General features: G+C 39.3%; 1 long non-coding RNA gene across 1 annotated transcript; it reads left to right on the top strand.

The window, feature by feature from the left end:
- The first annotated feature begins 6,535 nt into the window (after positions 1 to 6,535).
- On the top strand, positions 6,536 to 12,560 carry LOC149753634 (uncharacterized). The gene is made up of 2 exons (XR_016400201.1): positions 6,536 to 9,170; positions 11,619 to 12,560. It is a non-coding gene; the product is annotated as an uncharacterized LOC149753634 (long non-coding RNA).
- The last annotated feature ends 9,215 nt before the right edge of the window (positions 12,561 to 21,775 follow it).

Below are 21,775 nucleotides of genomic sequence, written 5' to 3'. Positions count from 1 at the left end.
GGCAGGACCTTAGATCTTTATAGCAACTGTCAGAAATATCTTCTTGTTTGGCGACTACTGATTTAAGAAAACAATGCTCTTATTTTTGGTTATCATTCATTTTGTTGTTATAGTGAGAAATAACAGACATTATCGCAGCCATTATTTCGTTCTTAAGTACTCTCAACAGAGGGTTGAATTGGCAAATAGCGATCATCACCATTAACAATGCATGACTGGTGGTAATTATTTCACGATTAAGCTAAGCTGCTCGTGAACAGCTTCTGTTCAGCTTGTATCCAGTTTCAATCAATCTTCAAATAAATGTAAGCAAGCCAAGTTTGATATTAGGCTTTTGACTCAAAATTGATTTTGTTTTAAACCAAGCCTGATTAGATTCCTCCTACATATATATAAATATACATTTATATACATTTGTATGTGCGCGCGCGCGCGCGTGTATATATATATATATAAATAAAAGCAATGCTACGATCACTTAGAAAATTCTGCACGGTATATATAAATTGAAACTCCTTTTCTAGCAATTCCTTTTCAATCTTAACCATTTGCTTGATTTTTTCCGCACCTTATTTCTAAGCTCTTCCAACAAAATACTCACATCCTTTATAATTGACAACTTACATTTGCGATCGATATCAATGAGCTGGTTCCTGGAGTTCCTAACAAATAGACCAATCATACTCAATCTATAATTCCCTTTATCTCGAGACTATCCTTTCTTCTTTCCTTGTCCCTCCCCCAACCTTATCCATCTTCCTCTTCACTTCTCTAAGATGCAAATATCTTAAGAATTGCTACCTACAGAGCATGCACTATTCCTCATGGAAAACCCAACCAAGACCACCTAAACCAATTCTTGACCATCTGATGCTATCTTTTCACAACTACAATAAGGATTCATATGCAATATCATTGCCTTCACTAGACTTTGGAGTGACACTCTTGATAGTATTAGCTCCTGTAGAAGCTAAATGTTCAACCACCCTAGACGGCCTTTATGAGAATTTAGCCAGGGATCCTACCTACCAGCTTGCTCCGTAGGGCACCATCAGTTGTCACCTTATGTTAAGGGATAAAACCAACATTGACCATGTTTAAATCTGAGATTCTTCAACTGCCCGCTGAGCCATCTGAAACAGATTAAACTATCTCTCTGATGATAGGAACCTCACTGCCAGCATCACTAGAATTCCCAACATTAGCACCACAAGATTCTCAAAAATAGGTTTTGAAGAGCCAGAGCTTTCTTTGGTTCTTATACTCAGGATAGACCTTCTTATACTCTTCAAGTGATAACATAAGATAGTGAAAAGTCTTCATATGCTTTTTAGATATAATGTGATCTTCAAAAATCTCCACAACATCATAAGAACCAATCATGTTAGCAACAATCATCTTATCCCAACAAAATAATGGATTATAAGAGCTTAATCAAGACTTTGAACTTATATTCATGTCCAACACCTTTGTCCTTGATCTTCAGAAGCTGAATGGAAGTAATGGATTATAAGATAGTCTGCTTCACCACCAGAATTAGACCTCTTTTTAGTGTGTCTTAAGGAAACCAGGCAACAATCACACCAACTTGAGCTTTTACAACCCATTTCTTAGATTTATCCATATAGAAAGCTAAGGAAGTAGCAATCTTCTTCTCATTAGTACTACTCGAAGTGAAGCTATTAGCAATATCACATGCCTCTTTAGAATCTGCCGCTCAATACTTCAAAATAGGTATGGAAATAGAAGTAGATCTCACACAACCTTCATTCTTCTTCCCAAGCACCTTTCATCCAAGGTTTCCAATCATCAAAACTACCACACCGGAAGTAGTGGGTAGCATTCCTGTGCTATATGATAGTGATTCTAAAACATGCACCTTTCTTTCGTAGGGTTTGAAAGAGCAATATAGTGCATGAGGCTCTCACCATTGTAGGATCTAGGGAAGGTCAGATATACACAGTCTTACTCTCCTATGCTGAGAAGCTATTTCTATTTTTCTAATGTATGACCTCCATGTCATAATAGAGCAACCTTGCATTTGTACCAAGGCTCATCTTCAAGATTTGAAGTAGTGCAATATTAGGGTTCAAAAAAGAGGAAGTAGATAGAAATTAAGAACCTTTTCTCTTTGGTGAAAAAACAAGTGGTCTTTCTATCTCACTGTTTCTTCTCTCTTGTTTTTGAGAAAATGTCCAACCATTGCCTTTTCCATTAGAGTAAAAAGGATGATGAGAGATCCTGACTGAGATTTGCTAAGTCTAGCACCATGCTTGAATCACTCGGTCACTTCAAGTTTTCTCACTATAGATTAGAAAGTGATAAGAGTTTCTTTCTATACTCCATCCAATACCTTCGATTTTAGTTTACAGTAGGTTAACCCTCGTTGCTAAATTAATGGTAAAATTGTAATATCTTTTTCATCTGTCTTATTAATGTAATAGAAACTCCGTCAAGCTCCATCCTCCTCTCCACTTCCCAGCCCTACCTTCCTTGTCTGTATATTATATGGTGAACCTTTTTATATCAAGCTTTTATTACCCATCTCTCCACCCTTTCAACCCCATCTTCCTTGTTTGCATATTCTAGAACTTTGTATGTCAATTCCATCACCTTTCTCTCTACACCAAGAAAATTGTAACTTAATAGTACACCAATGTCTGACCTAGTATCGTGTGTGCTACCACCCAAATTCAAGCCTGTCCAATTTAGCCAACCCATGAGGTGCACAACAAGTGTAAGCCCACTGCTACTACAGAGAAAAAAAAGACCATTCTTGATGCTTTTTAATGCATATACCGACCTTATATATAAGCGTCAGTATTTAGTGTGGAAATTTTATTTGCCGACCCTCTTAAAAAGCGTCGGTAACAGCAGACGCTTTTAAAAAGCATCAGTAATAACAGATGCTTTGCTGACATCTATAAGCGTCAGGCCATCTCGGGCCATTGCCGATGCTAGCTCAAAAGCATTGGCCATTTCCGATGCTTCAAAAGCATCCAAAATTTTGGTATTGCCGACGCTTTTAAGCATCGGCAATACTTATTCTAATGACACTTTAAAGCGTTGTTAGAGTTAACTTTTTTAAAAAAAGTTATTTAATTTTTTTTTAATTCTATATACATTATTTACCAAACAAATGCATAACAAAAATCACACACATAACAAAAGTCACATGTCACAATCAAATGGATCATTCGAAATATTCATATTGTCAAATATGATTACATTTACATTGTCAAGGAGGAAAGGCCAGCGGAGAGGGGGAGGAGGAGAAGGAGATGCGGCAGAGGAGAAAGATTTGGGGCTGAGATAGGTGAAAGGGGCTGAGGAGGGGGTCAGTCGGTGTGGGTTAGGGATTTGGGGCTCATGGAGGGGGTCGGAGCTTTCTAGGTGGGGGGGGGGGGGATGGAGTCCGACGACTCTTATAAGTGTCGCCGAATTTTGGCTTTCGCCAACACTTATAAACGTCGGTAATTAACCCTTCTGACGCTTATAAGCATCCATCATGGGCAGCTTCCGGTGACACTAAGCAGAGCGTCGGCAGAGCCCATTATTTGCCGACGCTTTTTGGAAGCGTGAGCATGCTTTGTTACTGGGAAAAAATTACATATGCTTCTATCTAGCACGGCAATACAGAGTTAGAAATTTACCAATTCTCTGTAGTGTGCTCATGCCAACAACTTCAATCAAGGTACATACAACCACCCAAAATGAAATTGTTGACCTTACCTATTAGGTGCATAAGACACGTGAATCCTCTATTCACACAAACTTCACCAGCTAACATGTACCCATCCAAATTTAAATCTTTTGGACACAACCAATCCATATTATGTGCAACGAAAACATGAATACTCTACTAACAGACAAGGTCCTCTATCCAACGTTTAATCCTCGGCAAGAAACATGAATTCTCTGCGAACATGATATATTCATGAGCTTTTCCAAGCTTTTGCTGGAGATTGATGCGTTACGAAAGCATTTACTCTATTTGTAACGGAAGCAATTTGCCGAGTAGTCCTCCAATTTCATACAATCTTGAAACATTCAACATTAGAGAGGCAATTTGCACACTTGGCCTCCCTTCTTAATTGTGGGAACACTCTGGAAGGATATGGTGTGCCTATAAAATGGCGTATTTGGGAGAGTCATCCAGAGCAAGAAGCTCACCTTTGGTGACTTGAAGTGATGCTGAAGACATGCTGTCTTCTCCCTTTCCATAGGACATTCCCATTCTTAGAAGCTCTTAAGCCATTATAAGTGGGCTTCTAAGATGAAAAGGTTTAGCTCTTTTCCAATTAGTCCCATACCATCCGTACCTAATATGTTCATGCTAAAGAGACCAATCACGAGACGTGAGGTGTACGTCTCTACTTGTTGAAAGAAAGGAATGAGGAGATATAATTTTAGGTCTCCAATGAGTTTCGAGGAGTAACCACACGGTGCTCAAGGGCAACTTTACGCATGGGAAAGTGGTTACTGGAAATCAGGAGGAACAACAAGGTTGTAGAAAGAGAAGAAAGGGAGCAAGAGGAAAGAAAAAAGAAAGAGAAGAATGAAGGTCTCCAATGAGTTTCGAGGAGGAAGTCTTTGCATGCAATTTTGTTAAGGCATAGAAAATTGTTAATTGTTGGTGCAAAAGTTTTATAGTTGTTGTTATTGTTGTTGATTTTCTTCTTTTTTCGCTTTTTCTTAAGGGAAGAGCGTAATAGCTAGCTATATACTAAATACAGATGTAGAATGTTTTTAGCTTGATCATTTTGCAAATTTGCTTTATTTTGTGCTGCTATAAAACTATCATTTGCCATGCATTAATTTTGGCAGGACCTTGAACTGTAAGAAAATATAAAAAATATAAATAAATCTACCTTATCCTATTAACTTCTAGTTTTAGGACAAGTGGTGATTTCAACATAGTATCAGAGCAGAGGTCTTGAGTTTGAACCCTGTCTTTGCACTCTTTAACTCCATTTTTAAAACTTTCACATGTTAGGGTCATCCATTAAAAAAAAATCTGGCTCACATGTGAGGAAAAGTGTAAGAAAATATAAAATATATAAATTAATCTACCTTATCTTATTAGCTTAAGCTTTTAGGACAACTGGTGATTTTAAGATGAACTGTTAACTGTCATCTTGGGTACTTTTGCTTTTAAAAAATAAAAAAATTCATGTGCACGAGAGAATTTGCTAAAGAATTTTCATACCAACCTTTTGAGTTTATACATTGAATGACCAATATATTTCAAGAACTTCAGGTTGCTAGAAAGAGAAAGAATTGATCTTCTATTCCATCAATCAAATTTTGAGTTTGACGCCTCGCTTTGGTGACCATTGAACTCTACTACAGATGTATAATTGTAATGTATGAATAAGTCAAATTTTGAAAATGAAATAATGAAATATTCATATGTAGAGTATTGCTTGGATAGGGGATTTGCTATTAGTGAGTTCAGAAATTTTTGTGCAAACCATTGTATATTGTTCTCAGGTGAGACAAGAACCCCACTTCCTGATAAGCCTTAATAGACCACCACAAGATATGCATCAAGTATCACTCGCAACTTTCCCTTCATCTTGGTCCATGTGTTAGTGGGACATCCTCTACAGCGATACATCAATAACCAGCGATATATATATAAATGTATGTATGTATGTGTGTGTACGATCACTTAGAAAATTTTGCACGGTATATTCCATTGGCAAGAAAGGAGTCACATGTTGGCCAAATAAGCAATTTTGTCAGATTTCCATGCTATTTTATTATTTGTTTATATCTAAATAAATAAAAATATTTAGATGATATACTTTCTTTAAAGCCATTATATAAGAAAATTCAAGAGGCCCATAAATATCGGTTAACAAATAACAATAAATGAGTACAAGAATTTAAGAGAGATGATGCATGTGGGAACCGTCCCCAACTCAAACAATAACCAAATGGGCCAGATCCTGATGTCACGATAACTATTATGCCCTCAGAATTTATCTGGGAGCACAAGATCTATCTTTAGGAGCAGATCCACCGTCAGAAGGTCTGACAGCATAAACTCTTCCAGAATTTTGATAGCTCTTAGCCCACCGTATGAATGATTTTTGTTCTATAAGCACCCCTTCAAGCGATATTACTTGCTCTAGTGGTTTTCGGTCTTGCTTTTCAAGACTTTAATTAGTCGAGATCAAAAGGCACCTTTTATCCTTGTCATTATATGGGGCCCTAGAGCTTATAGACACACACTATGTATATATACTTAGTTTTTTCACACATTAGTGCAATGAACATTTTCCTTAATTAATATATGTTAGCTTGTGGTTGCTTTTAGTTTTTGGCATGATAGATTCTTGATAAGTGCTATATAATGCATAAATTAATATCTTATTCATAGCACTTATCGTTATTTTAATTCACATATTTTTGTAAATTCAACTAAAAATTGAATTATCTTCATCATTGCATTATTAAAAATAATTCGATTTTTGCTTGATTATATTGGTCCATCTAATGTATGCAGGTCAAATCAAATTCATCTGGGATGACCCCCGAACCCGAATGACACGCACCCCGTGAATCAGATCTTCTCAATTTCCTCTTCAACACATGGCTATCCCTAGTTCACGTTCTCCATGTACCACAACTCCAACCGCAAGTTATTTCAACCATTTATCTCGCGTCCACATCATCCTACATCCAGCCCTCTCCCCATTCTCCGGATCACAGATCTTCTCCTGCGACCGAGTATCCCATGGATCAACATCCAAGCCTTGCATCCTTATCCAGCCAACGGCAGCACTTCCAAACTCCCCAGCTCCCGTTCAGAGTTCATCTCAGCCGTGAACAACAACCCAACGTTTTCCGGACCATCATCCAACTTCGAATCACCTCCCCTGTTCCCTTCCGCATCCAAAGCTTCCACGTTATCCTTTCCTCCCCTGTTCCACGTCACCTCCCAGCTAACCTCGAGTGATTTTCGTATCTAAACTTCATCTCCCCATCGTATCTCTATTCCGTTTGCATCCCATTCATAGTTCGGCATCCAAAGCTCCTTCCATGAAACAGAGCCGCATCTGGATGAACCCAAATCCCAGCCATCCCGTTCCACGCGGATTCAGCTCTTCGTCCCAGCTCCAACCTCTCTCGCATCCGGATATCTCGTGTCCAGCCGGGATGAGCATCACGAACGGATCTCAGCCTTTCAGCCGAAGCATTTCAGTTCATCCAACGCTCTCCACATCTTCCCCTGCTTCGGAACAAACTCCCAGTTCACCTTATATTCACCCACGGATAAACTCTCCCTCTCAGCTTCATCCAGCTTCTCCTCCACGTTCCGGATTAGATCACATCTCCCAGCTTGCGATCATCCTTATCCCAGCAGCTTCTTCTCTCCCACTACATCCACGTCACCAGCAAATCCAAACATTCCCTGCTTCCCTCCCACAACCAATGCTCCACATCACAGCCGTAACCTCCTTCCAAACCAAATCCAGAACCTGTCCTAGCCTCCCTCCGGATCGCGTTCGTGATCTACGTTCATCCCACGACCGCATCAAATCCCCTGTTACGTGTATCTCCCGTTCACGATAGCCTTCATCCACCCACGCCTCCCCTGTTTCACGAGCTTCATCTCCCAGCCTTGCATCCTTATCTCTACTTCGGAACAGAGTTCCAGCATCCCGTTCGTGAGCCATATCCTCCCTAATCATCCACGATTCAAGGGATCAGCTTCCAGTTCCGTTCCCAGCACCTCATCCACGGATGTAGTCCATCTCTTCTTTATCCAAATCCCCTGCATTCTAGAGTCATCTTCTCCGAAAATAAAGCAACCTGTGAGCCACTTCCTCCCAACCGAACTAGCATTCCAGCCGTTCGGATTGACTTCATCTTCCCACGCGTCCGGCTTCACGCATCTTCTCCTTTGATCAGCATCCCAGCAGCCGGATCTAAGATCCGAACCACAGCAGTCCAACGAATCAGTCCAAACTTCATCCCAACGGCAAAGGGTTCATCCTTATCCATGATTCGAAATAAGGAAGAGGAAAGAGAGAGTGCAGCCTATAAAAGGCTCAGGCGTGAACCGAGGAGGGGCATTCTTCTCTTCCATTCATTACTCCCCCACCGGGGGGGGGGGGGGGGTATTCCTCCTCTTCCCCACCAGGGGAGGGGGCTGATCCCATTCCTTCTTCCCCCACCAGGGGGGGAGGCTTCTCCCATCTCCTCAGAGGCCAAATTCACGAAGGGGAGAAGAAGAGTTCGGGTTCACAGGCAAGTTCCCACGGAAGAAGATGAAATAACAGGAGAGACAAGAGTTTGGGTCTTTTGGGAATGCCTTCTCAAAAGAAAGAAAAAAAAATGAAGTGCTGAGGCAGAGGGAGCCGATCGTGATAGAAATGGGAGCCTGCTTCTGTGCCACCGCTACTGTCGCCCACGACTCCATGAAAGGCTAATCTCTTCACTGGGGCCGGATGCAGCCCTAACAAAGGGACACGGGTTTTATATTTTATTTTATGTTCTTGGAGTTGTATGAACTTATTGTTTTTAATGAATATCTTCTTTTATTTCATGTTTAATTTCTGTGATTTTAAATGTGAAGTTTATACAACTGTTCTTCATGATCACTAAGTAAATATAAGATAGTCCATGCTTAGGGAAGATGCGATGTGCTGCCACCTTAGATTAGGGTAGACATTTCATGCCAACTGAAGATGGATTATGCCCAAATTACTTTTGTGAATTTTTAAATGCTTATTAGGCTTGTAGCCAATTTGCATGTTAACCCAAGAACGAAATAAAATATAAATAACCCTTGTTCCGATGTTAGTGGTGAATTCCTTGCCCTAGGTTTTCCCAAACTGATATCCTTTTAATTGCATTTTCTTTTATTAGATTGCTTAGTTTAATAGTCTTCACAAATTCATCCTTTTAAATATTTTTATTTTTAAAAAAACAACTATACCCCAATCCCTGTGGATCGATACCCGTAATCACTATCCTATTAGATACGTGCTATTGCGTGGTCTTTAAAGTTGACTATCAATTCTATTCAACTCTAGTAGATTCCAGGGGGATTCCGGGATCGACTGCGGTAGAATTGGTGGATTTTGACAGTTTAGCATCCTTCTGCAATGATCGGTGGATGTCGGGGGATGATAGCAAGGGCCTTCAATAGTAAGGTAAGCTACTTGTTGTCTCTAGTTAGCCTCTAGCACTAAGTTCATCATCTTGCCTTTGAGTTTAAATTCATTTACTTCCTTAATTCTAGAATTTCTTAAGTTTCTTGCCCAGATAGTTTAGTCTTCAAGTGTGTAAAATTGAAGCTTACACTAGACCTCTTTGCCTGCCCCAGATAACTTCACTAAAATAGAGTGTTTCCTTTTGACCTAATTTAAATAGTTCACATACTGATCAAACCAACCGATGAAAAATCCACCATAAGCACCATCCACATCCAACCAAAACCAAGATTTGATACTAGAACCACCAAAAGATTCCAAAAAGGGAGAAATTGGATAAGAAATTTGGCTCTTGCAAGCATACAAAAATGAACCCGCTAGATTCTATACTTTACTAAATCATCTTTCTAGGGTTTTCCAACCCCTAACATTCCATGCTACAAGCTTCATGATGAAAATAAAACCACTCCAGTTACGACAAAAGATCAAATTTAAGAAGAGCCACCATCACCACCGTCTTGAAACTCCTTTTCTAGGAATTCCTTTTCTATCTTAACCATTTGCTTGACTTCTTCCGCACCTTATTTCTAAGCTCTTCCAACAAGATACTCGCATCCTTTATAATTGACAACTTACATTTGCGATCGATATCAATGAGCTGGTTCCTGGGGTTCCTATCAAATAGACCAATCGTAGTCAATCTATAATTCCCTTTAGCCTAAGACTATCCAAACTTATCCAACTTCGTCTTCACTTCTCTAAGATGCAAATATCTTAAGAATAGATACCTACAGGGCATGCACTCTTGCTCATGGAAAACCCAACCAAGACCATAGTTCTAGCCACCTCATCCTAAACCAATTCTTGGCCATCTGATGCTATCTTTTCACAACTACAATAAGGATTCATATGCAATATCATTGCCTTCACTAGACTTTGGACTGACACTCAATAGTATTAGCTCCTGTCGAAGCTATATGTTCAACCACCCCAGACGGCACTTTGTGAGAATTTAGCCAGGGATCCAACCTACCAGCTTGTTCCGTAGGGCACCATCAGTTGTCACCTTATGTTAAGGGACAAAACCAACATTGACCATGTTTAAAACTGAGGTTCTTCAACTGCCTGCTGAGCCAGCTGAACCAGATTAAACTATCTTTCTGATGATAGGAACCTCACTGCCAGCATCACTAGAATTCCCAAGATTACCACAAGACTCTCAAAAATAGGTTTTGAAGAGCCAGAGCTTTCTTTGTTTCTTATACTCAGGATAGACCTTCTTACACTCTTCAAGTGTTAACATAAGATTGTGAAAAATCTTCATATGCTTCTTAGATATAGTGTCATCTTCAAAATTCTCCACAACATCAAAAGAACCAATCATGTTAACAACAATCCTCTTATCCCAACAAAATAAAGGATTATAAGAGAGCTTAATCAAGACTTTGAACTTATATTCATGTTCAACACCTTTGTCCTCGATCTTTAGAAGCTGAATGGAAGAGTCTGCTTCACCACCAGAATTAGACCTCTTTTTAGTGTTTCTAAGGAAACTAGGCAACAATCACACCAACTTGACCTTTTACATCCCATTTCTTAGATTTATCCATATAGAAAGCTAAAGAAGTAGCAATCTTCTTCTCATTAGTACTACTCGAAGTGAAGCTAATAGCAATATCACATACCTCTTTGGAATCTGCCGCTCAAATCTTCAAAATTGGTATATATGGAAATAGAATTAGAAGTATATCTCACACAACCTTCATTCTTCTTCCCAAGCATCTTTCATGTGTTGTTTTCTGTTGTCTGATTCCTGTTTACCTAAAAATATGCTAAACAGATCGTTGTTAGAACCGACAAACAAAGTTTAATTTAATTTTACTCTTACCTTTTCTACTCGAAGAATAGTGGTCGTAAGAGGTCGATCCACAGGGAGGCGATTGGAGTTGCATTAAAATTAAAACATTCACTCGGATTCAAAATCGATTTTTGAATAACAAAAGAAGAACAATACTTCGGGGATGTTGAATGATTCTTTAGTTTACCAGAGAATGTTTTCTATTTGAAAGTAAACAAAAGACGGATACTTGGAATCGAAGAGCATTTATAAATTTAATGAAATATTTAACTACTCAAAGAAAAACTTTGACATGGATGAAAATAGTGCTTAAGAAGATTGAAGCCTGGAACATAGATTGCATGAAAGAAAAATTAATGGATTGCATAAAAGAACAGAAATTAAACAAAACCTATAACATGGATTGCATAAAAGAAAATTTAATAGCTTGCATAAAAAGGAAAATGCTTACAAAAGTAAGAAGGAAAAAAAAAATGAAAACAAGGGAACAAGTAACCCCTCTCGGTTGAACACTAAAAAAAAATAAAATATTATTTTTTTTCTTCCTTCTTCTCGGAAAACAGAGCTCCTCCTCTGTTTCTTTTGAACAGAGCTTCCCCTCACCAAGCCGAGAACCTCCCCTCCTCCTCTCTGTTTCTTGGCCTCAACCCCAACCGAGGACCCCCCTCCTCCTCTCGTTCTCCCCTTCTTATAGATCGCCAGAGCATGGATCCCTTGATTGCGCATGGAGAGGAGGAGAAACGGCCGCGGGATCTTGGGAGGTGGATCCGGATGAAGAGCGCCGCGGGTGCTTGGATGCGGAGGAGGCTGGACCGGCCGGCGTGATCCATGGAGCTCGGACGCTTGGGATTTCAAATCTGGAAGAGATGTGGAATTCGGAAGCTTTGTGGACGCCGGATTAGAAGTGGGCGTGGGATCCTTTCTTCCCCCTTGTTTCCGCACGGGATGAAGCTGTGGATCTTTGAAATGGGCGACCGAAATCGGTGCTGGGAGGAGCGGATCCGTGGATGATGAATACGGACGGGAGAAGAGGCTGGGATGCTGGGATTTGGGGGAGAATCACGGGCGGCTGAAGCGGCTCCTTGAATCGGCTGGGACGCTGCATATGGGATTCGCTGGCTTCACGAGAAGGAGCTGGAACTCGGAAGAGAAGAAACGGACGGCTGCTGGGAGGAAAAACGGACGGCTGCTGGGAGAAGATATGTTGCTTCGATTGCGTTGATGGTATGGAGGATTGGGAAATTGGCTGGATGGCTGTGAGGCATGGTGGGGATGCGCTGAAGACGTGGACAGCCTGGCACAATCAAGTTGGTGCTGCAAGGGCAGACTGGGAGCTGGAGACGCATCTGGGCTGATCGTGAGATCCTTAGGATGCCGCTGATGGCGTGGAGGATTGGGACGCGCTGGAATGCTGGCTTGACTTGAGCTCGGGCTGCCAGGCATTGGGCTCAAACCCATTGTTATTGGGTCTCTTGGGTTACTTGTACTCAAACACAAATACAATGTTAATTAGTTAATTTTATTATTAATAATTAGCTATAATACTAATTAAGATGGTATGATGATTGCACTTTTGTGCTCTCATCACACCCCCCAACCAGCTTATTGCTAGTCTCTAGCAATTAATAAGCAAACGATAAAATGAGGGCACAAAAGATGTAGTCTAACCCATAACTTTTTATTGAAGCTAAGTACATAAAATCTGAGATACGTACCCACTTTCGTAGAGCATCACGATTGCACTTTGCACGTGCAACAAGCCGTTAAACCCCTAGGTTACCCTAGTGGACGAGTGTTGTCTCGTGAGGGTTTGCAGTGAAGTTACCCACAAACTTCAATCCCAAAATAAAATTTGTTTTATGAAATGAAAGTCTAATTTCAAGTACATAAATGATAAGAATTTCAAAAGCACACAATGTTTTAATTACTAAGTAGCCCAAATTCTAGGCTAGTATGCAATTTAAGTTGAAGTCATTAAGTTTTCCGTTAGGAAGTTGTAAGACTTATTTATACTTGAGTGCTCAGTGAAGTCTGAACCATGCACAAGCTAAGATTTGGGATCTCCAAAATATTGCTAATGCTAGTAGTTTCCAAGAATTGGTCGGACAAGACCTATTTGCTGATTCAAAATCATCTTATCTGCAGGATTTCGAGAGCTATGGATATTTACTTTAATACCTCATGGGCTTTATTTGTAATATTCTAATTTACTCAAATTTTTGCAACGACGGCTTTCACACTATTGTCTTTCTTAAGGTAATATACAGATTTTTTTTTCAAAAAATATGATAATGTATATATTGCGCACTTTTACTCCTGTGATATTCCTCCATGTAGCGAGCAATTAGTCGACAATTCTCGCACCAGTTGGCATGAGGTGTCGGGCATCAAGACTCCCCAACGGACCATGCTCGGGTTCCTCATCACAAGCCCGCTGACCTTTGGCAATAGGTAGCCCTTTTCGATGTACCTAACTAAATCCACAAAATTTTATTATTTTATTTTATTTTATTTTATTTTATATTTTTTTTTGTGAATCAGAAAAAGATGATTCATCAGGATTCGAGGTTGCTACCATATTCTCAACACAATGTCGACCCTATACCTTAGAAATGCAGGTCAGATGTGTTGTGAAATTCAAAGTACTAATTAGTTTACAACTCACTAAAAGGAACTTAATAAAAAGAACTCACTTTGCACTACTTCCGACTAGTCATTGGGCTCTTAGATTTTATATGCCTTGTGTGTTGTACAGAAATTAGGTTTTTTTTATATTTTAAATGCTTAAAAACACCCCCAAACCTAAATCTAACATTGTCCTCAACGTTAAAGAAAATTTAAAGCAGTAATAGGGCAGAGGAGAAGTTACCTGATATGGGTAGGTAAATTGACAATTGGGGCCAAAAACTCCCAAACCTGCATGTTAGTAAATTTTTACAATTTATATAATTTGGGTTGCCTCCCAAGAGCGCTAAGTTTTATCTTCAGCCAGACAATTCTAATTCATTCATGATAGACAGGGTCGGTCAGAAGTGTCTCCTCGACTTCTGGACTTAGATACTCAAGGTATGGTTTTAAACGATGTCCATTGACTTAAAACGACCTACCATCCTTAGTATTGCATATACTACCGCACCATGCAGATGCACTTTCTCTACCGTGTGTGGGCCAGTCCAGCGAGATTTAAGTTTTCCAGGAAATAGATGTAATCGAGAATCATATAAAAGAACTTTTTGTCCTTGGTGAAACTCTTTACGAGTAATCATTTTATCATGCATGACCATCATGCGATCCTTGTACTTCTTAACACACTCGTAAGCATCGTTCCTAATTTCTTCAAGCTCATCGAGCTGAAGTTTTCTATGTTTTCCCGTCTTGTCGAGATCGAAATTTAGGCGTTTGATTGCTCAATAGGCCTTGTGTTCTAACTCGACAGGTAAATAGCAAGCCTTGCCATAGACAATCCTATATGGCGACATTCCAATTGGTGTTTTGTAGGCCGTACGATATGCCCACAATGCATCTGTTAACCTAAGGGACCAATCCTTTTGAGATGGATTGACAGTTTTTTCAAGGATGGTCTTGATTTCTCTATTGGAAATCTCAACTTGTCCACTCGTTTGTGGATGATATGGTGTACCGACCTTGTGGGTGATGTTGTACTTCCTAGCAAGGGCTTTAAAAAGTCTATTGCAAAAATGTTTCCTCCCATCACTAATGATAGCACGAGGGGTGCCAAAGCGAGCGAAGACAGACTCCTTAAGAAACTTGATCACTACTTTATGATCATTGGTCTTACATGCGACAGCCTCAATCCACTTGGACACATAGTCAACATCTAGGAGTATGTACTGGTGCCCAAATGACTTAGAAAAAGGACCCATAAAATCAATACCCCAAACATCAAAGATTTCTACAATTAAGATCGGGTTCAGGGGCATCTCATTCTTTCTTGAAATTTTTTCTAGTCTTTGACATCGGTCACATGCTTTACAATACTCGTGTGAGTCATGAAATAGTGTGGGCCAATAGAATCCGCACTGCAAAACCTTTGCAGTCGTCTTTTTACCACTGAAATGACCACCACAAGCATGGTCATGACAAAAGGAAAGAACTTTCCTTTGTTCATATTCAGGGATACACCGTCTGATGATCTGATCAGGGCATTATTTAAATAGGTATGGTTCATCCCAAAAATACCACTTCACACGAGCTAGGAAACAAAATTGCTCCTGTTTGGTCCAAGAGCTGGGCATTTGTTCGGTAACGAGGTAGTTGACTATGTCAGCATACCATGGAACATTGGTATGGGAAATCATCATTAGTTGTTCATTCGAAAAAGTTTCGGATACAGGTAAAGATTCTGCAGATGACTCAACAATCAGTCTGGACAAGTGGTCAGCTACTACATTTTCAGATCCTTTTTTATCTCGAATTTCGAGATCAAATTTTTGGAGCAATAGGATCCAACGAATGAGCTTTGCCTTAGCATCCTTCTTTGTGACAAGGTACTTAAGGGCGGCATGATCAGAATAAACAAGAACCATAGATCCTATCAGGTAGGGGCGAAATTTATCTAGAGCAAAAACAATTGCCAATAATTCTTTTTCAGTGGTGGAATAGTTGAGTTGGGCGACATTTAGAGTTTTGCTCGCATAATATATAACATGGGGAAGCTTTTCCACTCGCTGACCTAAGACAGCACCTATGGCATAATCAGATGCATCACACATGATTTCGAAAGGACGACTCCAATCAGGACACCTTATGATGGGTGCTGAAGTCAATTCAGACTTCAGTCTTTCGAAAGCAGTTACACAAGTCGGTGAAAAATTAAAAATAGCATCTTTGGCCAACAAATCATATAAGGGTTTTGATATTTTGCTGAAATCTTTGATAAAGCGGCAGTAAAAACCCGCATGCCCTAAAAATGATCGAATTTTTCTAATAGTCTTGGGAGGTGGCAATTTAGCAATTAATTCTAATTTGGCCTTATCCACCTCAATTTCCCTTTGTGACATAATGTGTCCTAAAACCATACCTGATTCTACCATAAAATGACACTTCTCCCAGTTAAGAACTAAGTTTTTCTCTTTACAGCGTTCTACAATAAGTGTCAAGTGGTGTAGACATTCATCAAAATTAAATCCAAATACAGAAAAGTCATCCATGAAAACTTCTAAAAATTTCTCCACCATGTCGGAGAAAATACTCATCATACACCGCTGGAATGTAGCCGGTGCATTGCATAGCCCAAAAGGCATGCGATGATAGGCAAAAGTGCCATAAGGACAGGTGAACATGGTTTTCTCTTGATCCTCACGTGTAATAGGGACTTGGTTATATCCAGAATAACCATCGAGGAAACAGTAATGAAAGTGGCTAGCTAGACATTCTAGCATTTGATCGATGAAGGATAGAGGAAAATGGTCTTTCCTAGTCATGGCATTAAGCTTCCTATAGTCGATGCATACTCGCCATCCCGTTTGGACTCGAGTAGGGACTAACTCATTGCGATTATTTTTCACCACAGTGATGCCAGACATTTTGGGTATGACTTGAACTGGGCTTACCCACTGACTATCAGAAATAGGATATATAATTCCTGCATCTAAAAGCTTGATAACCTCGGTTCGAACTACGTCCTTCATGATTGGATTAAGTCGCCTTTGTGGTTCTCTAGAGATTTTTGCATCTTCTTCTAGATGGATTTATGTTGGACCACAGAAGGACTAATCCTCTTAATATCAGCTATAGACCAACCGATAGCTTCCTGATTCTTCCAAAGGATACTTAACAACTCTCTTCCTATTCTTTAGTCAGATTCGATGCAATAATAACAGATAAGGTGTTATTGTCTCTAAGAAATGCATACTTCAAGTTTTCGGGAAGGTCTTTAAGTTCTAGCTGGGGAGGTTTGACATTGGATAGCACTAGCTGAGATTCCGAAATAGGCAATGATTCAAATTTGGTGGCCCATCTGCTAGTATCCATCACAGGAATGGAATCTAACAATGCATTAACCTCCTGACTTGATTCACAATCTTGACCGAAATTAGCCAAACATCTTTCTAATGGATCAGAATAATTGGACTCTTCAAAAGAACTGCTAGTTATGTTCTCAATCATGTGAATTTCTTCCAAATCGTCCATCTCAGTTGACTGACTACTACTGTGAAAAACATTGAGCTGGACAGTCATGTTCCCAAAGGCTAGAGTCATTATTCCATTTCGGCAACTAATCACAGCATTTGAAGTGGCCAAAAATGGTCTACCTAGGATCATCGGGATGTGACTTTCTGGATTTTTTACTGGTTCAGTTTCAAGGACTACAAAATCCACAGGGTAGTAGAACTCATTAACTTTTATAATCATATCCTCCACAATTCCTTTGGGGTACTTTACAGTCCTATCTGCTAATGAAAGAGTGATGTTTGTGGGTTTTAATTTCCCCAAACCCAACTCTGTGTAAATAGAATAGGGTAACAGGCTCACACTAGCTCCTAAATCTAGGAGAGCTCTCCGAATGATGGTTTCTCCTATTTTAATTTCAACAGTAGGGCAACCAGGGTCCTTGTATTTTGGGGCAATCTGTTGTTAAATGAGAGATGAGGCTTGTGCCGCCATCACAGCTTGCCTAGGAATACTGGTTTTCCTTTCACCGTGGTCAGGTCTTTTAAGAATTTTGTATAGGAGGGGATCTGTCTGATGGCATCTAGAAAAGGTAAATTTATTTGGACATTTTTAAAGACTTTCATGATTTCATCATACTGAGATTTTTTCTTTGAGTCTTGTAGTCTACTAGGAAAGGGGGCCTTGGGTGTGTATGTCTCAATTGGTTTCTCTTCTATTCCTTGTATTTCCTGTTCTTGTGCCTTTTTCTGAGTGGGGCTCGGTTCATGCTTTTCTTCTTTTTCTTGTATAGAAAGTTGGACCTTGTTGTCCACTTGCTTGCCAGACCGTAAAGTGATAATTGCCTAGACTTCATGGGTTGACTTTTTATTCGAATCAATCTGAAACTGGTCTCTTGGCCCTTGATTCTGTTGCCTACTAGGGTTAGGCACTGGCTGACTGGGTAATTCACCTCTCTTCCTATCCCCTAGAGAGTTAGCTATTTGGCTCAGACTAACCTCAAGTTTTGCAATCGCTTGCGCATGGAATTGGTTAGTCTAGGTTTGAGCCATGTTGGTCTGTTGTTGCTGTTGGATGAAGTCTTGTTGCTGCTTCATCATGTTAGCCATCATGGCTTCCAACGATGTAGACTGCTGAGTGATAGGGGCACTATAAGGAGGGACAAGTGGAGCTAATGATTGGTTCATCTGTGGTGGACCTATCCTGAAAATTTTTTTCTGAAAACCTGGTGGACCACCCTGATGCTGAATAGGTTCAGTCTGCCTGTATGAGAAATTCGGATGAAACCTATTATCAGGGTGATAAACTGGGTTGAATGAATTGGGAGTGGATTTCTTAAAGGCATTATATGAATTTGGAGCATTTGCCTGCTCAGCCTTAATGTTGGGTAGACTAGGACAACACTCCACTAGATACTCAGAACTGTTACACAAGATGCATAAGCCTTGTGGCTTATGTTCCACTTTCTTGATGGGATTTGACTCTTTTTGTGAGTTTGAGTTAGTGGAAACCGTAAAAGCATCCAACTTTTTGCTTAGATTATTCACCCCATTCACCAGATTGGACATGACATTTTTGAGTTCGGGATCTATTTTTATTTCGTAGGTACTTGGTTCTCTAGACCCATAATCATTTCTATCTATCTCCTGACCGTAGCTACTCCAATTTTGGGCATTTTTAGCTAAGTCTACAAGGAACTCATAGGCTTGATCAGGGGTTTGGTTCATGAACCTACACTTGTGCATGGATTCAATCATGTTCCTATGTGCTGGAAGTAATCCTTTGTAAAAGAAATGTACTAGATCAGCTTTGTCAAGCCCATGGTGTGGGCAATTGACCAAAAGATCATGGATCATGGTGCGGGCACTTAATTTTTTCAGTCTTTACCATGGGATAGAACTTAGCCATGAACTTCCTAGATAGTTGTTCCCATGATGTGATGGAATTTGGAGCAAGAGAATACAGCCATGCAGCCGTACGATCCTCTAAAGTCATGGAAAACAATCTTAATTTAATACCCTCTTCATCTAAGTTTTGATTTCTAAACGTTTGACAGATTGTCAAAAATTTGTTTAGATGAATATACGGTTGTTTGCTCTCAAACCTATGAAATTTGGGTAACATGTTTATTGTTGCAGCCCGAATCTCGAATTGGGCTGCATTATTAATTGGTAATACTATGCAAGTAGGGGGACTAGCAGATGCGGGTGCGAACAACTCATTCAAAGTTCTAATATGTTCACCCATTATAGAGATTGACGGTTGGCTTACAATTCGCTGATTGTGATGAAAAGTTCTGTCAACCTCAGGATCAAATGGTATTAACTTACCCCTTAATGACCTTCTACCATGCATACATTATCAACAATTCATTAGATTTGACTCCTAAAATGAAAGAAATCCTAAGAGAAGAGAAGGGCTAGACAAAGATGACCACAACCAACACCACACAATAATTTGACTCTATTAGTCTTAGAATTAAGTGAGGTTTAGTAGCTTTTAATCTAGTTGCATAGAGATTTATCAGATTAAAAAGTTCCTGAAATTTTTTTCTAGATTAGACAGCTCCTAATCTTCCTTTCAGATTAAGCTTGAGCTTACCAGTTAAGCGATCCAGTAACTAGTGACCAAAAAAGTCTCGGGATGTGTGGTGGTGCCAGAAGGGATACACCGATACCACAATACCCGTAACAGTTCTTACTGTTGTAAAACTTTCCTAAACATCACCAATTACTAAATTCTCACTAGAGTGGCTTTCAGCCGCTTCTTTTCAAGAGCCTAATTAAGCTCGAAAATCCTAAGACCAACGTCTAATTGATTTTAATTTAATTTGGCTTAGGATATGTATGCAAGGTGGTGATTTTTGGAATAAGGATAGGTAATGACTTTCCGACCTTATCTTTTTAATAGGTTTTGCTCTTAAATTATTTTATGCAAATGCTTAATACTAAATGCAGCAAATATTTAATGATTTTTTTTAAAGTTTATGGAATGTCATTAGGTTGTACTGATTAAATGAGCAAGCAAATTTTTTTTTATATATATATTTTTAATTTTTTAATTGTATGTTTTTGTTTTATTTAAATTTTTATATAGGAATAACTTGAATGTAAACTAAAACTAATCCTTATGCATCAGTCAATCTCCGAATGCTTGTTGAATAAGCTCTGAAGATTACTCCGTGAGGAGTCCCAATAGAGGTATGATAACCTCGGAGGATTGTACCTATCAATTACTAGCAAAAATAATAAATTTTTTTTTAATTTAATTAATTTTTAACTTTTTTTTTTAAATTTCAAATTTCAAATTTCAGAATTCAAATTTTGAATCTAAATTTTTGAATTTTAAAAATTTTTCACTTTTTTTTTAAAATTTTAAATTCCGAATTTCAAATTTCAGAATTTAATAACTACAAAATTATTAACTAAAAATAATCAAAACAAGAGAAATTAATTTAAAAAAACTTACTACCGGAGTGCGTTCACTCCTGGCATCCAAAATTCGAGTTGATTTTCGTGATGGTCTTGCTTCTCGATTTGCCTCCCTGGCAACGGCGCCAAAATTTTGTTGTTCGATTTATGTTTACCTAAAAATATGCTAAACAGATCGTTGTTAGAACCGACAAACAAAGTTTAATTTAATTTTACTTTTATCTTTTCTACTTGAAGAATAGTGGTCGTAAGAGGTCGATCCACAGGAAGACGATTGGAGTTGCATAAAAATTAAAACATTCACTCGGATTCAAAATCGATTTTTGAATAACAAAAGAGGAACATTACTTCGAAAATGTTGAATGATTTTCTAGTTTACCAGAGAATGTTTTCTATTTGAAAGTAAACAAAAGACGGATACTTGGAATCGAAGAGCATTTATAAATTTAATGAAATATTTAACTACTCAAAGAAAACTTTGGCATGGATGAAAACAGTGCTTAAGAAAATTGAAGCTTGGAACATAGATTGCATGAAAGAAAAATTAATGGATTGCATAAAAGAACAGAAATTAAACAAAACCTATAACATGGATTGCATAAAAGAAAATTTAATAGCTTGCATAGAAAGGAAAATGCTTACAAAAGTAAGAAGGAAAAAAAAATGAAAACAAGGGAACAAGTAACACCTCTCGGTTGAACACTAAAAAAAATAAAATATTATTTTTTATCTTCCTTCTTCTCGGAAAACAGAGCTCCCCCTCTGTTTCTTTTGAACAGAGCTTCCCCTCACCAAGCCGAGAACCTCCCCTCCTCCTCTCTATTTCTTGGCCTCAACCCCAACCGAGGACCCCCCTCCTCCTCTCGTTCTCCCCTTCTTATAGATCGCCAGAGCATGGAACCCTTGATTGCGCATGGAGAGGAGGAGAAACGGCCGTGGGATCTCGGGTGGTGGATCCGGATGAAGAGCGCTGCGGGTGCTTGGATGCGGAGGAGGCTGGACCGGCCAGCGTGATCCGTGGAGCTCGGATGCTTGGGATTTCAAATCCGGAAGAGATGCGGAATCCGGAAGCTTTGTGGACGCCGGATTAGAAGCGGGCGTGGGATCCTTTCTTCCCCCTTGTTTTCGCACGGGATGAAGCTGTGGATCTTTGAAACGGACGACCGAAATCAGTGCTGGGAGGA

Source organism: Phoenix dactylifera, chromosome 4 (genome assembly GCF_051530095.1).
Source record: "Phoenix dactylifera cultivar Ajwa chromosome 4, Ajwa_hap1_PhDact_Kaust_v1.1, whole genome shotgun sequence".
NCBI classification, from domain to species: Eukaryota; Viridiplantae; Streptophyta; class Magnoliopsida; order Arecales; family Arecaceae; genus Phoenix; species Phoenix dactylifera.
Note: the sequence above shows the minus strand (reverse complement) of the source record. Positions and strands in the feature narration are given on the sequence as shown.